This window comes from Mus musculus, chromosome 5 (genome assembly GCF_000001635.26).
Source record: "Mus musculus strain C57BL/6J chromosome 5, GRCm38.p6 C57BL/6J".
Taxonomy (NCBI): Eukaryota; Metazoa; Chordata; class Mammalia; order Rodentia; family Muridae; genus Mus; species Mus musculus.
In genome coordinates this window covers 106639433-106655207 of record NC_000071.6, presented here as the reverse complement: position 1 = coordinate 106655207, position 15775 = coordinate 106639433, and the positions used below count along the sequence as shown (strand labels likewise).

General features: G+C 39.0%; 1 protein-coding gene across 51 annotated transcripts in view; it reads left to right on the top strand.

Annotated features, from left to right (window-relative positions):
- The window catches only part of Zfp644 (zinc finger protein 644), an 80096-nt gene that overhangs the window by 41627 nt on the left and 22694 nt on the right, over positions 1–15775 (top strand). The window lies entirely within an intron of this gene.

The window sequence follows — 15775 nt, the reverse complement described above, 5'->3', positions numbered from 1 at the left end:
GTGGTCTTGTTAGAGTAGGTGTGTCACTGTGGACATGGGCTCTAAGACCCTCATCAGAGTGCCTGGAAGTCACATTTCTCCTAGCAGCCTTCAGATGAAGATGTAGACCTCTCAGCCCCTCCTGCACTATGCCTGCCTGGATGCCGCCATGCTCACACCATGATGATAATGGACTGAACTTCTGAAATTGTAAGCCAGCCTCAATTAAATGTTGTCTTTATAAGAGTTGCCTTGGTCATGGTATCTCTTCACAGCAATGCAAACCCTGAGTAAGAGCATGGTACATAATGGTAATGTCAGCACAAGAGTTTGAGGCTAGAGTGGGCTGCCTAAGGCTTTAATGGCATAGAATATAATTTCAGGGCAGGAGATTATTATACAATCTTGTTGTTGTTTTTGTTTGTTTGTTTGTTTTGTGTTTTGTTTTGTTTTGTTTTGTTTTGTTGGTCTTTTTGAGACAGGGTTTCTCTGTATAGCCCTGGCTGTCCTGGAACTCACTTTGTAGACCAGGCTAGCCTCGAACTCAGAAATCCGCCTGCCTCTGCCTCCCGAGTGCTGGGATTAAAGGTGTGCTCCACCACACCCAGCATTATTATACAATCTTATCTTTTGCAGAAGTTAATTTTCTGAAGCACATCTAGGATTTTTTGTTTTGTTTTGTTTTTTTGTTTTTCTTCGAGGCAGGGTTTCTTTGTGTAGCCTTGGCTGTCCTCGAACTCACTCTGTAGACTAGGCTGGCCTCGAACTCAGAAATCCACCACCTCTGCCTCCCAAATGCTGGGATTAAAGGCGTGTGCCATCACTGCCCAGTCACATCTAGGATTTTTAATACTGATCTAGAATTGTTTCAGGCACAGAAAGGACCTTTAGTAGGGGTCTAGGTCTAAGTTTTCTTTAACATGGGTCAAGTGGATATTCACATATTTCTATATCAGATATTTAGAAGTTAAGCTATTCTTGCAATTAAGGAAATTGACATGGATCCCTGTCTAAGCTGGGGTCCATGTCATTGCTCTTGGGTTTGTAGACATACTGTGTAAACAAGGATCATCACTTTTCATGGTTTAGCTGTGCTCTGTTTATATCAACATTTAGTGTGGTAGAGGTGGGTGACTTTAGTTTGGTATTTTCAGAGAGTAGAGATCACTAATGTGTTGGGTGAAGCATGATGTCACCTGCCTTTAATCCCAGCACCCAGGAGGCAGAGGTAGGGGAATCTCTGAGTTTGAGACCAGCCTGGTGTACAGAAGGAGTTCTAAGACAACCAGGAACTTCACAGAGAAACAAGGAAAAACAAGGGGATGAATCACTAATGTGTTACTTTGCAGTTGAATGTTTGTATAAAGTTTGGTTGAAAACATTTTTTAGTGTGCTTGTATAACTGGGCTGCCACAGAGCATTCCACATGGGATCCCTCACCTGCCTTCTAGAAACAGGTAATCTGAGAGTGTGGTATTTGCAGGTGTAGCTTTTCCCCAGGCCTGTCACCTTCCCTTGTAGATAGTCGCTGTCTTTCTTTGTGTTTTGGAACATTTCTGGTATCCTCTCATGTGTACTAGTCTGCCCCTAAAGAGATACATCAGACTGGATTAGGGCCTGCCTATCAGTTTCTTTCAACATCAGGCGTTCAGAGCCTTTTCTGGATCCTGTTTTTTTGAGGTATTGGAGGTTAGGGTTTCAACATGTAGATTTGGGATGGGCACTGATTTGTAAGGATAGATACATTCAGAACGTTCTCTTGTGCAACCGAATGGTTGCCTGTGCTGAAGTGACTATTCAGGGTGGTTTATCAGACACTGCTTACTCAAGAAAGTCTGCCAAAGAGGGTAACTTTTATTTTGTAATGAATATATATTTAACCAATCCCCTAGAACGAGATGACAAATGCAACACACTGATTAGATTTGTGACTTCTGTTTTATTATGTTCAATAAAGTATATGTCTACTTGTCGATATCTGGGAGGCATTCTCACAGTGAGAAGAGCCATCCCTCTGAGGAGAGCTCTAGGACAGCTTTATTTTGTACTATCTATGGTAATGGAGGAGTTGCTATGGGATTGGATGCGATTGGATGCAGGGTGCCGAGCATGTCCTCTGGCTGCCACTGAGTTACATTCCTACCCCTACACATTCACTCAGAGCTTTTTTAATTCTAATGACAATGACTGGAAAGAAAAGATAAAGACTTACAGTATTTATCAAAATGACAGTTTAAAGTAGAGATAGTCATTGTTTATCAGGCTGTGGATAGAACATGAGTACTACAGAGTTCTGACTTTCTTAGGAGATCAGAATGGTTACCATTAGAACCTCTATTACAGTCTACTCATTTCTCATAAGTTATATTAAAATGAGAGACTCATTGCTCAAATTGATATACATTAGAGAACATTTTACCAAAAGAGAAATTAAGACAGTTAATGAATTTTTAGTTTGGGGCCTTGAAGTAAATTTTTTTTCCCTCAATACAGTCTTTTGTCTTCATTTTATACTGCTGAAAATTATATTACATATGTAGCTTTCAAAGTGGATTAGTTTCCTATGTATGAATTTTGAAGCTTGTGAGTGAAGTCCCGACTTTGGGTATGTACTTAGTATCTGCCTGATTGATAGGAGGTGTGCACGTTCACCACATTTCCACAGAGTTGCATAACTGTGTCAGATGAGTGTGATCTTTGAGCACACTGGTAGCTAGACACTTGACAGAAACATTCAGCATATTTGACTAAACCAGCTGACATGAATAAAGAAAACATGAATCCCTCTCAGGTTACAGGCCTATATAGTCACCTTCACCGTGTTCTGTGTGTCCCACGTCACCTGACTGCTCACAATGCAGTGACTGGAGCAGAGGCTGTGGCTCTGTCCTTGTGAGCCATGGAGAAGTTTTTTCTTGATCTTACAGGTAAGTTAGAGGAGAGGATTCAGGAGCTGTCAATCAGGTGTTTGAAAGACAGCTGGAAGAAACTGTTGGCCTGAACATATGACAGAGGAGCTCAGGAGCGCACAGGCTTCTGTGGTAAGCAGCCTTGAGCTGATTTGAGGGACATTGTGAGTTAAGGGTAACAGGCTTTGTGTGAGTGAGAGCTGAGCTGAGGAAAGAAGAGGACTCTAGACCAAGTGAAGTGCATGTCCATGGCCTGTGACTGGAAGGGACACCGGGAAGAGGACCTAGTGCAGCTGATTCAGCTGGGTTAAGGATTTGAATGATGCTCTGAGAGGAAAGTGTGAAGAAGGACAAAGGTCCGTTGTGCTTACCAAGTGGAAAATGGTTGGAGAAGGGCTGAGCTTGGTGGGGCTGCCTGCCATCTCGGCACCAAGGAGTCAGACAGACACCTGAGGAGACAGTCTCTCAAAGAGAGGACTACTTGTGGGTTCCATTTAAAGTCTGAGATGCTGTTTGGATTCCTTTCTTTTCCATTAAACACACATGAAAGTTAGTTGTTATAGTAATAGTTAAATAATAAATCTTGGTGGCAGGTTTGCTACCCGCTTCAATGCTTTAAAAGTTCCCAAATGAAAGACATATAGACAGCAGAATAGCTGAACCATTTCCTAACCTCCATGTTGTTAATCCCAAGTTATTATTTACTAATTCTGTGTTCTACTTTGGCTGCCCTGGACCCAGTTGGGCACCCTCTGGGTTGGGCTCTCCCAGATCCTTCACATGGTGGCTGTTCCTCTCTGGCCTGCACTCTTCTCAGCATGGCATCTTTCCTCTCTTCCACACTTTCCTGGCATGGCGGACAGATATTCTCCTGATCTTCTCCTCTCTCCTCTCCTGGTCCCAAGCCTGGGAATCCTGAAATCCCACTTCTGTCTGTACTCCCTAGCTATTGGCTGTCAGCATCTTTATCTACCAATCAGAACCAACGGGGCAGGTTTCCCAGAAGTTTCATGGAGGTACAGTGTTTTGGGGGAACATAATTAGCATTTGTAGTATAAGCAGCTACATTTCCTCCTTTTTGTCCAGTTAAAAAGGGCTCAGAATTTTCTCTTAGATATATATTGAACATAATTATAACAAGTATGTAAATTGTAAGGTATGATATACACTTATAACATCCCATCCATCATATTTGGCAAGTATTCTGTCATCTATCCTAACCTAAAAAGTTTCCAATTCTCTACTTCAAATGTTTGATATTTAGCTTGTATTACCAATTGAAAACCGTCCTTTCAAATCTGAAATATCTTCCTTACCTGAATATGTAGGAAGTACAAAGACATAGCTTCCATATCTTATTTAGTTTGTAGAGACAGCTTGCTGATTGCCTGGATAGTCTGATATTTCTAAAGCGTTGGAGCATCTATCCATCTGTGAAGAAAACCCTGTTCTCCAGAAACTTGCTTTGTAGTCAGGAGAATAACATGTGATCAGGTACAAGGACATGATATGTCCAGTGTTGGAGCACCGTGTGTTAGCAGAGACGGTAGTTACTAAGAGTGCTGTTGCACTTTATGTAGGATGCTCTAGGAAAAGCTGGAGATAGCTAGGCACAAGGGTGATCCATACAAGTATTTGGAGGCAGAACTTGAGGGCAGAATACTCGGCGCATGGCTAAAGAACAGCAGAAAGGCTCAAGTAAAGTGAGTGATGAGTAAAGTGCTGTGCAGTTTATGATGAAGGGTACTAGAAGTAAACAGAACGTGAGCTTCGTGGCAGTCACTGCTGTGATATTTCCTATGACTTTTATGCTACAGATTTTCAATTCAATTAATAAGTTAGTAAAATTTAATAATTTAAAATAGCATTCTGTGATTTAAATTAATTTTTGTTCTTTTAAGTAAGAAAACATAAAAAAAGTCAAATACAGAAGGTGTAGTGTTTTGGATTGAATTGTGGTTTTTCTTTAAAGGCTACACATTAAACTCCAAGTCTCCTATACCCCAGAGTATGGCCTTATTGAGAGAGAGGCCTTTACAGTTGTAATCAAATTAAAGTAGATTATTAGAGTAGATCTGATAAGTTGTGGCTGGTGGGTTTTGAAGTGAGGAAGTTTGGATATGAAGACTCAGAGCTACAGGATGTGAAGTCAGAGGGGAAGGATGGTTGTTTATGAGCCAAGGAGATCTGTGACACAATACATTTGCTTTTAGGGTTTTTTTTTTTGTTTTTTTTTTTTGTTTTTTTTGATTGATTGTTTTAAGCTACCCAGTATATAAGACTTGGTTGAAGCAGTCCTAGGTTGCTAATGCCAGAAGTTACTTTACCCTGTTCTCCTGATTCTTTCCCCAGACTTAACAAGAGTAATAGGGTGGTGGGAAAGCTTCCCATTGTTTTATTGTGTGTCGTTAGTCTGTAAAGCAGGTTATAGAAATGTGGGTTAGAGCATAGCAAGTGGTCAGGGCTGACACATTAGGTAGGACTTGCCTTCCAGGAGAGTTGTAACTTTATAACTCTTAGATGGTGCCATGTGCTTCTTTAGAAATAAAAGACAGTTTGATTTCTCAACTTTGACTAGAATTATAAGATTGATTCCTCTCCTCCATTTTGTAGTTAACTTTCAATTACTTGAAGTATTTTTAGAAAAAAAAAAATAACTGTTGCCACTTGGTGGCACTACATGGCTTAAAAATGAGTTAGATTGTTATGTTAACTGTACTCTGCTACACATGATACATTCAGGGAAGAAACTAAGATGAGAAACTTGATGTTGTGTTTGATTCTGATTTATTAATTAGATAATTACTAATACCCTAAAGTAGGGTTTATAAAAATGCCAAAAACTATATAAAGTCTAAGCCAAGGCTTAGAAGTGTGCAGTCTTCTGCAGGAGACCTCTGTTAGTTCAGATACTGTCTGTCATCTGGCCTGAAGTCTTTCTTAGTCTAAACGTTGAAAATGACTTTAGTATTAGAAAGATCTTTCAAAGTTTTCTTTATTAGCAGTATTTTTCAAGGTGAACACTATATTTTCTTATGAAGCTAAGAATCAGTTATGTTTAGGTAATCAAGGTACACATTTGGAAAATAGAATTAAATATTCTTAATTAAGTCTTCCTACATCATATTGAGGGCTCCAGCAATTATTTCTAAAATATTTTATGCATTTTTGTCATGTACAGAGTGTAGTTGAAGCGTGAGAAGTGAATTGTGTTTCCAGACGCACTTTTACTCCCATCAAAAGACTTGCACAGCTCTAATAAAGAATCACACACAGTGTATACAGTGCACAAAGTGTAAGGCACAGCTCATTGGATACCACACAGTAATCACATCATGACCACAGGTCATGGGACAGATGCCACCAGCCTGGGGCACCCCATGTTTACCTTGCCAGTCACTAGGCCTTTCTTTCAGAGTAGCCTTGCCTGACAACTTTCATGTAAGTAGAATTATATAGTATTATGTCTCAATAGTATGTTGGGAAGTCTGAATTTTGTCAGGTGTAGCCATGGTCCACATTTACTTCTTAATGGTTTGATTTTTTTTACTAGAGAACCTTTGGATTGAGTTACACTGTAGAACATGCTTCAGAGTGTAATATGTTTGTTGGATCGTTGGAATTGGATATAACACAAGAACTGTTTCTCAGTACCAGATGTCTATAGTGACTCCCCAGCTCCTCACCAGTGCTGGGCACTCTGTCTCTTCAGCACTAGTATATACACTAGTGTACACACAAATATATTCTCCGGGTACTCTGGGTACTGTACAAATACCCAGGGTGGCCAAAAGAGGTGATTGATCTCCTGGAGTTAGTAAGCAGTTGTAGGTGCTGGGAACTAGGTTCGGATACTTGGCAAGAGCACTCTATGCTCCTAACTGCTGAGACATTTCTCCAGGCCTCTTTGCTTGTGTTAGTTACAATTAATCTTCTCTCTTCTCCTCATTAGGATTCTCCACCCCTTTTATGAGCTTGCTTACTTCTAGATAGAAACTGCTCAGAAACATACCTTAAGCCTACTTAGGCCAGACTTTCACTGTCTTGTTGCCTTGTGAAACAGAGACTTTCATTTTAGTGTAGTCTAGTAGGTCTTCATTTTGCTTTCTAGGCAGTGTTTGTTGTGTTCTGTTTATTTCCTGTTCTAAGGATGTGACTGTCTATAGTCTCTTGTATGTTGTATAACAGTGGTTCTCAGCGGCAGGCAGTTCTCTTCTCTTTGATCCCACATCTCTGCTTTGGCAATGCTTTCACAAGCAAATGGATAGGGTACTGTGGCATCCTATACATTGGGTTAGGGGTGCTACCAGGAGCATACAGTCTACCAAATGCTAAGCATCTACAGTACACAGAGCACGCATCAGGCCAATGCCATTGGCGGTACAGTTGGGAAACTATCCTAGTAGCTTTACTATTTGGCTAGAATCGATTTTTACAAACTGTCACTATTTCATATGACTATGCATTTTATATGTATTAAAAAGACTTGCTGTTGATATATATTACTTTGTCATAAATAAGGTGATTACGTGCGCGCACGCACACGCACACGCACACGCACACACACACACACACACACACACACACACACGGACTTGTTTCTCTTTCTGTGATTTATCTTTGGTCAGCTTACTCTGGTATCAGTGCCACCATGCCTTGATTTATGTGACACGTAAGTCTTTATATACAAGAAGTACAAGCTCTCTTTGTTGTTTACACTTCCATCAATGTTTGTTATATTTTAGGATTTATAAAATTGAATTTATTTATTACTGTGAAGTAGAATCGTATCTTCATGATATGGTCTTAAGTTTTTCAATTTTTATGAATGTTACCTCTGTTTAAGTGAATGAGTCTCAAATTATTTGTTGACCTTTTATAAAACTCTGATTTGTCTCAATGGTTCTATCAGTGTCTCCACCTCAGTGCAGTTATCTAGGCGCAGGCCAGGTATCAGGAGGGATTTGCCTCACAGATGCTTGGTGGCATAGCTGCCCTTACCTTGTCCACCCAGTGTGGCGGGCAGTCCAGGGTGTCCCTAGGTATTTGAGAAGGATAGCTATTGTATTTGAATGTGAGCAGAAGCTATATAAATACTTAAGAAGCTATATAAATACTATATCAATATTTCAAAACATGTTTGCATAAGTAATGCAGTTTTATAAAATACAATTTCTAGTAGAAATTTAGTGAAACTAGCATTACTTTACATTTAAGAAACTTTTTTAAATGTCTTAATTGAAGACCTTTCTTATATTTGTCTACCTATCTTTTTTTTCTTTTCTATCTTTTTTTTTTTTTTTTTTTTTAATATGTTGGGCTATCCCAAGTCATATTGCCTCTGGAAAATTTCATTATACACTTAGGAGAGAAGGAGAGCAAAACAGGCAAGGAAGGTGTTAGTATGAAAATTGCTTTAATTTTGAGGACTCCTGTGCAGAGCCTTGGGGATCCCCAGTGCTTCTCAGAGCACACTTTTGAGACTTACCCTTGAGGATTACAATTGCATTCTTGCCTATAAAATTTTAATTTAATTATGTCATTTTAATCTTTTTAGAGAAATGCAGAGATCTAGAATACTTGAACACCACTTGTATTCTCTCCCCTCTTTTACTCATTTATCTTTATCTAGTTTTGTGCTGCTTTAACAGAATACTCTAGATTGGTTCGTTTATAATGAACAGAGGTCTCTTTGGCACCATAGACGAGGAAGGCCAGAACTGAGGTGCTTGCTCCCTTGAGTGCCGCCTTGAAGTGCAGCTGAAGCCTCACAGGGCACTAGGGAGAGCAGAGCCCTGCCCTCTCTGACCCACCCATCCCCAGACAGCTCTCCTCACAGCTTCACTGTCTGTTCCTGCCTGCCTCCCAGTGCTGTGGTCTGACACATGCCCCTGAGCTCTCTGCCCATCACTCCTACTATTGCTGGCATTGTTTGTACTAGGATGCTACTGGTCCTTTGACCTGGCTTTTGCTATTGCTGTTGCGTGCTTCCCAGCCAGAAAGGCCTGGCAAAACACAACTGAAAAAGTTTTTCCCTTGTTCCAACTAGAAAGACCATGCACTATGGGACACATTGTTAATTTAATATTACAAAGAAGCCATTATGTGACTTGGAGTTTGGGTGGTTTTGGACAGATCTAGGAAGCAAAAATTTCTCCTACATCATTAGATATTGACAGAATGTACCACATTTTATGATTGTTCTCTTTAAAAATTGAAATAGTTCACATGACATACAATTAACAATTTTTAGAGTATGGTTCTTTGATGTATGGTGTATTTGCATTCTGAGGCAACCATCAGCTTGCATAGGTGAGTCATTTGGTCACTCCATAAAATACATAGCCTATTATATAACCATTTCCATTTCTCCTGTTTCCATCTTCACTTGGTGTGTTACTTCTGTCTCTGATGACCTTTTAGGATTAGCTACTTACTTGTGGTTGAATAGCATTCTGTTGCATCTTTTGGGTTTTGTAAATACAAGCTGTACATATATTTTAATGTAAGTTTTCCCTGTGAGTCAGGCTTACTGCTCTTAGCTACTTTTGAAACTGAAGTTTGGATTGAAAGTTAAAGGCCTGCCTGGACTTGGCAGGCAACTTTGTGAGTACTCCTCACAGTAAAAACGAGGACTGAGGATATGGCACCGATGAGCACTGGCTCCAGGTTTACTGTAAGTACTGGAAAACAAATCTCTCTGAGCACAAGCTCCTCATTTTTGCTGAGATTATCTAATATTATTAACTATCTAGATGTTGACCAGGTAGGTCACATGCTTCCATTTAGCCCTTTCAGAATCACCTAACTTTTTTTCTGCACACAGGCACTTCACTTTCTCATCATCTGTGTGTGAGAGTCTCTGATTCACATTTGTCTCTATTCTGGTTGTTTCTAGTGTATTGTCCGCTAAAGCTAAGGATCTTATGGGTATGAAGAATTTATCTTCTTGAGGCTTTGATTTTTATTTCCTCAATGACCATAAAATGAAACATATATTCGTTGGCTTGTTGGCTATTTGTAGATCTTCTTTAAACAGACAATTTGATCAAGTCTACTGGTTATCCTCCTTGTTGACCTGTTTATATATCTTGGTTATTTAACATTTATCTAATACATTTAAATAATGCCCTTTGATAAACAGGCCTTTCTTTTATTCATTCATTCAGACAGGGTTTCTCTGTGTAGCTGTCCTGGAATTCGCTCTATAGTCTAGGCTAGACTTGAACTCAGCTCTATCTGCCTCTGCCTCCTAAGTGTTGGGATTAAAGGTGAGCACCACTATGCCCTACATAGGTCGTCCTTTATTTTGATAAAGTCCATATAAGTTTTTACCCCCACCTGTGCTTTTGATGCTGAAGAATCCATATTCCATGACATCTTCTAAGAATTTTGCAAATTGGACTCTTACATTCAGATTGCTTTTTTGTTTTGTTTTGTTTGCTTATTTTTTGGTTTTTGGTTTTAGAGACATGGGCTCACTCAATACCCATGGCCTGAAACTCACTGTGTAGACCAGGCTGGGCTTAGACTCACAGCGATCCTCCTGCCTCTTCTCTGAGTGCCAGGTATTCAGGGTGTTGATCAGTTTGGTTTTAATATCTGATCTGGCTCAAAAGACAGTTCTTTTCATGTTCAGTTTTTTTTTTTTTAATACCTTGGTGAAAATTAGTTTGCCACGGATGGCTGATGGATTGGTTGATTTCTGGACTCTGAAATAGATCCCATCAGACTGTTTCCCTGCCTCGGCCACTGCCTCGGCCACTGCCACTCAACTACTGTAGCTTCGTAGCAACTTGAAATTAGCATGACTTGCCTTGTCTTTTTTAATACTAGTTTTGCTATTTAGGGGCTTTTTGAAATTTTACATGAATTGAAGATGAGTTGAAAGGGGAACATTTCTACAAAACCTTACGATTTTTAAATTTACAAAATATTTTTATTAGTTATTTGATTTCATACATTTATGTAATGTATTTTGATCATAGTGACCTCCTCCCAACTCCTAGATCTACCCTTAGTGAGTTTGTTTTGTGCTGTCCATAAATTCAAGAGTGTGAGGCCATCTATTTACAGTATCAACTTACCAGAGCCAGAGGCCACCTGCTTAAAGAAAACTTGACTGTCCTCACAGAAGCCGTCATCTGTCAGGAGCTGCTCAGCTCAGTGCTGCCTGGCTCCTCTTGGACTGGCCGTGCTCACATAGCCAGCTGCCTAGAGTTGATGAGCACAGCCGTCCTGACCAGAATCCAGTGCTTGACTCTGATGGTGTTTCCTGATCCCTAGCTCCTAGACTCTTCCTCTCTCCCTGACTCTCGGAAGGACTGGTGGGGGTGCAGGTGTTCTGTCTGGCTGAGTGTGCATGCTTAGCTCGTCCACTGCACACAGGAGCTTCTCTGGGTGGCTCTGAGATCTGCTCTTACTGTGGGTACTTAGAGGACAGTTTGGTACTATGTCCACCTAGCAAAATGACAGTAGTTAGGATCTCCCTTAACCATGAGTTCTTGGTCAGATTTGCAAACCAGATGAGCATTTCCTAGAATATTTAGTACTGTTGAATTTCTAATTTCTGAATCTCAGACCAGGAAGTAGTAAGATAACTGTGTAGGGAAGGAGTTGGTGCGGTGGCTCAGTGAGTAAAGGCACTTGCTACCAGCTAACAGACCTGACTTCTGTCCCCAGGCCCGAATGGTGGAAGGACAGATAAGACTCCTGGGAGTTCTGTGACCTGCACATGTGTGCTGTGAACAGCACAGAGATAGAGACACACCTTGAAATCTCACTTTGAGCTATTTTGAATGAAAGCAAGACTCTAAGTTGCCTGTGTACAATATTTGTTTATGTTTCACACCTTGACGGTTTTGTAGTTACCTACATGTGTTCGCCATTTGGCCTTAGGCTTCTTAAAGTCATGGTCAGAGGCAGACAGCTTTATGGTTCTGCTGTGTTCCTCACTTAGCACGGTGTTTTCATTGCCTGAGGGTCATCAGGAGTGTGTTCCAGTTGTCATTAAAAGATTGTTTCCAGTAGTCTTCAAATTAGAGTGTTTAAGGTCCTGTAGTTAAATTCTCCTCTTAGTTTTAAATAGTGTTGCTGGTTAGTGATGCAATTAAATTAACATGATCGTACATATTAGAAAGGACCTTAGTTACAGATCATCTTATTTGACCTTCAACCTCTAGTTCTGTTCTTCAGTGTTTCTGGCAAATAGCTACCTGCTGAGCCATTTGAGTTGGTCATTAGATAGGACAGCCATCTTTTGTATCAAGGGTTCCTCTTCCTGGCTTTTCTTAATCTTAAGGTGAAATTCTGCCATTATAATCTGAACATATTGACTACATGTTCTGCTTTCTGTGACAGGCTTTCAGTAGTTTATAGATTATTAACCCTGTGGGTTGTGAAGCTAAGCAGACTAGCCTGCTTCTTTGCTATATTATATGGCATGGTGGTTAGTATTAGCCTCTATTTTTGTAAGTTGTTTATTTTTTATAGTATTTCCAGTCAGTGTGACACCCCATCCACATTAAGATACTACCCAGTTGATAGGATTATGTAATATACTTTGTCTTCTAGTAGAATCTGGGTGAGAATTAGGTTTGTATGTTAGGCTTAAATGCTAAAGTGATTTAAATGTAGTTTATTGGGATTTATTATGCAGTTGACAGTTTGTGAATGGTTTTCTCTCTTTGACCGAGTCTTATACCTTACTAGTTGAAGTTGTCATCTGTTTTAAGGATAATGTAAATGAACATAGGGTTTGTGAAAACCCGACTAGAATTCAGCTAGTGGGCAACATTATAATTTATTTATAGCTATGTAATACAGTTACTAATGAACTAACTTAAAATGAGGGCAAAATTATACTACTTTTTTTGTGAAATTATACTATATAACAAAGGTTGGCATTATGTAATAAGTACTCATAAAATGTTAACCTACTTGCAATAAATACAATTAATAATGTACATAAAAGAATGAAATTAAGATAATTTTTATCAAAAAAGAATTATTCATGAACAGAAAGTGGACAGCATAGATTTGATGACAAGAAGGTTGTATCTAATCTGAATTACTGAGTGACCTAGGAAGCTTGCTCAGAGGGATTACAGAATAATTATGTTAATATGCAATTATCACCTCATTTCTTCTGTAGTAACCTCAAGATGCAGTGTAGTGAGGGTGTTATAGCAAGTGCTGATAGTTTGCAAAAATACTGATGTTTGAGATTTCTGAGACAATAAGACTAGCTTGAGGCGTGTAAGTGATGATCTGTCATCTTGAAGACAGACCTGACCTCTGTGCTGTGCAGTGCTCACCGTGTATGACTAGAGGCAGCTATAGCTGCAGAACTCATTATGTTTCTAGAAGCTGAAGTACGCTTTATGTAGATTTTAAACCCCCTATTTGCAGCTTTAAAAAAAGTATGCATTTTTTAAAGAACATGTTTAAATTCAGTTAAGAGGAAGATTCTGTGATTCTATGATTATAGAAGGATTTTAGTAGTGCTATCTAAACAGTTTTTAAAGAATCTTAAGTGGTACTTTGAATTAATCAAATTCAAGTTCTCTTAAACATTGAAATCTTTTAAACATCATACCATTATAGTATGTTTTAAATTTGTTAGCTTCCGTTATATTTATTTTTATTTTATGTACTTTGGTTTTTGCTTGAATGTTTCTCTGTATGAAGGCATTGGATCCTTTGGAACTGGAGTTACAGATAGTTGTAAGCTGCCATATAGGTGCTGGGAATTGAACCTGGGTCCTCTGGACTAAAGCTTATTGAACTATCCCTCTAGCCCTGGTTAGCGTCCTTAAATTGAGTGAGTAATGCTTATCTACAAGTATGTTTCTTTTGTTACAGCAACAGACTGGTGTCAGTTCTTCAGCTCTATGTACTTGTCCATATAGAGTAGTTGAAAACTGTTTGGAGAAGTGTTAAATTAGTGTATAAGTCAAATGTTGTTTTATCTGGATGAATACAGTCCTCTTTTAATCCAAGGAAGTAGATAAAAATTATAGATTTTTCAGAATGTAATGATAAAGATCCTTCAGAATGTAATGATGCATTGTTTTTCATTGTGCCCTGAAATTTGTATAAAATGCTCTAAGCATTTTATAGTCAGAATGTATTAGGAAAATTAAACCCAGAAAAATGTTAGCGTAAATACCAACTTCAGACTCCATTTCTTACGTCATGTTTTCCAGCTGATGAAATAAATTGCTCTTTTGAGTGGCCTAAGAAGGCCTTCTAATTTCTCCTGAGTAGAGACAATTATGAATTAGTAGATAGTTAAGTCACATTTCATTATGTGGACATGAAGAAAAACTGGTGGTAAAGACCTGATTTCATGTTTCAGCAGTGTGATTTAGTTTCTTTTGTTTACTAGATATGTTTTGTGGACCAAATATGTTTTTATACATGTATTTTTAATATGTTTTTGAGCAAAATGGCTTGATATCTTCAGAACGTGAAGTTAGATCTTATTAAGCCATTCTGGTAACAAGGATGCAGCCTTCAAATCAACATGATCTTCTCCTAGTTTGTCACCCTGCTGTTCAGGGGGCACCAGTGAAGTTGCTTTAAATGGAAGGCGTCTGTTCATCCTTCAACCTCTAACACCAGAACAGATGGGTAGAACACAGAACATGGAAGGCTTTACCTCTGAGGTGGTAACAGTGAAGCCACTCATTAACACTGAATTTACCACTTCGTTAGCAACGTTGCTTCCTGTTGAGAAAAGCTAATACAGGCTTCAAATTGACTGAGCATATATTTGACTACCTCTGTGATTATAATAAATAGAAACAGAAAGTGTCTTTCAGGCTAGTTAAAAACCTGTCATTCATCCCAGCTTTGTGCGGATGTTAGTACTGAGGCAGTTGACTGTTTCCTGAACTTGGCCTGCAATCCCAGGGTTTGGTACCAGGACAGCATCAGCCCCACTCTCTTCACACATGTTTATGTGCTGCCCATTTTTAACTTGTGTTTGTGATGCCGACTCCTGCTGGGTGCTGCATTAGCACCACTTTGGGGTGATACCATTGAATATGATCTTATTGGAAGTCTATTTTTATTACTGTGGAAGTTTGCCAGCTTCAAAGCAGAATTCTAAACTGTGTGAGGGAAGGAATAATGACTGTTGTTATAAATAATGCCAAGGAAAGATCTTTATGATAACTTGTTTGTAATCTTTGATGTGTTTATTAAGCATTTTGTTGAAAGAAGAATGTGTTTCTGTAACTTATGAAATGAGACAGTTATTCAAATCCTTTTTTTGTGCTAGAGTTAATATTTTACAAAACATGAAATTTCTACTCTAAGTGAAAATTATTTAAAATATCTTAATTTCTGAATTGAATTTTAGAGTCTTGCTGTCTTAAAATAGTATTGTTCACTATACAAATTAAAAAAAAAAACTGCAAAGATAATGCAAAGGATATATTTTTGTCTGCCAAGCAGAAACCAAGTCTGCCCTGTTTACTTGAGTGAGCGGCTTGTGTTCACATCTCATAGATAATAAAGCTGTTTGTGGTTTCCTTTTTCTTTTGATTTTGCAGTTGCATCTTTACTTATTCAACACTTAACTCCTTTACTCAACAAGCGCTGTCTTGCACCCTTGCCTTGTGGTTCAGGGAAACATGATGGTGACCAGGTTGTGTCCCTGCCCTTAATGAGTTAAGGACAAGCAGTTGTAGTGCAGTGTGTCCACTTTTCCTAAGAGCCATGTGGAAGAGCAAGAGCCCTGTGATGTAGGGAAGTGATATTCGCCTCACGGGGCAGCCTCATACGGCTCCTTTCTTTTAAGATTCTTTTGTCTTCTTATAACAGCTCAATATATGATCAAAAGCACTTTGCCATGTTAAATCTACATTATGTATGAAATA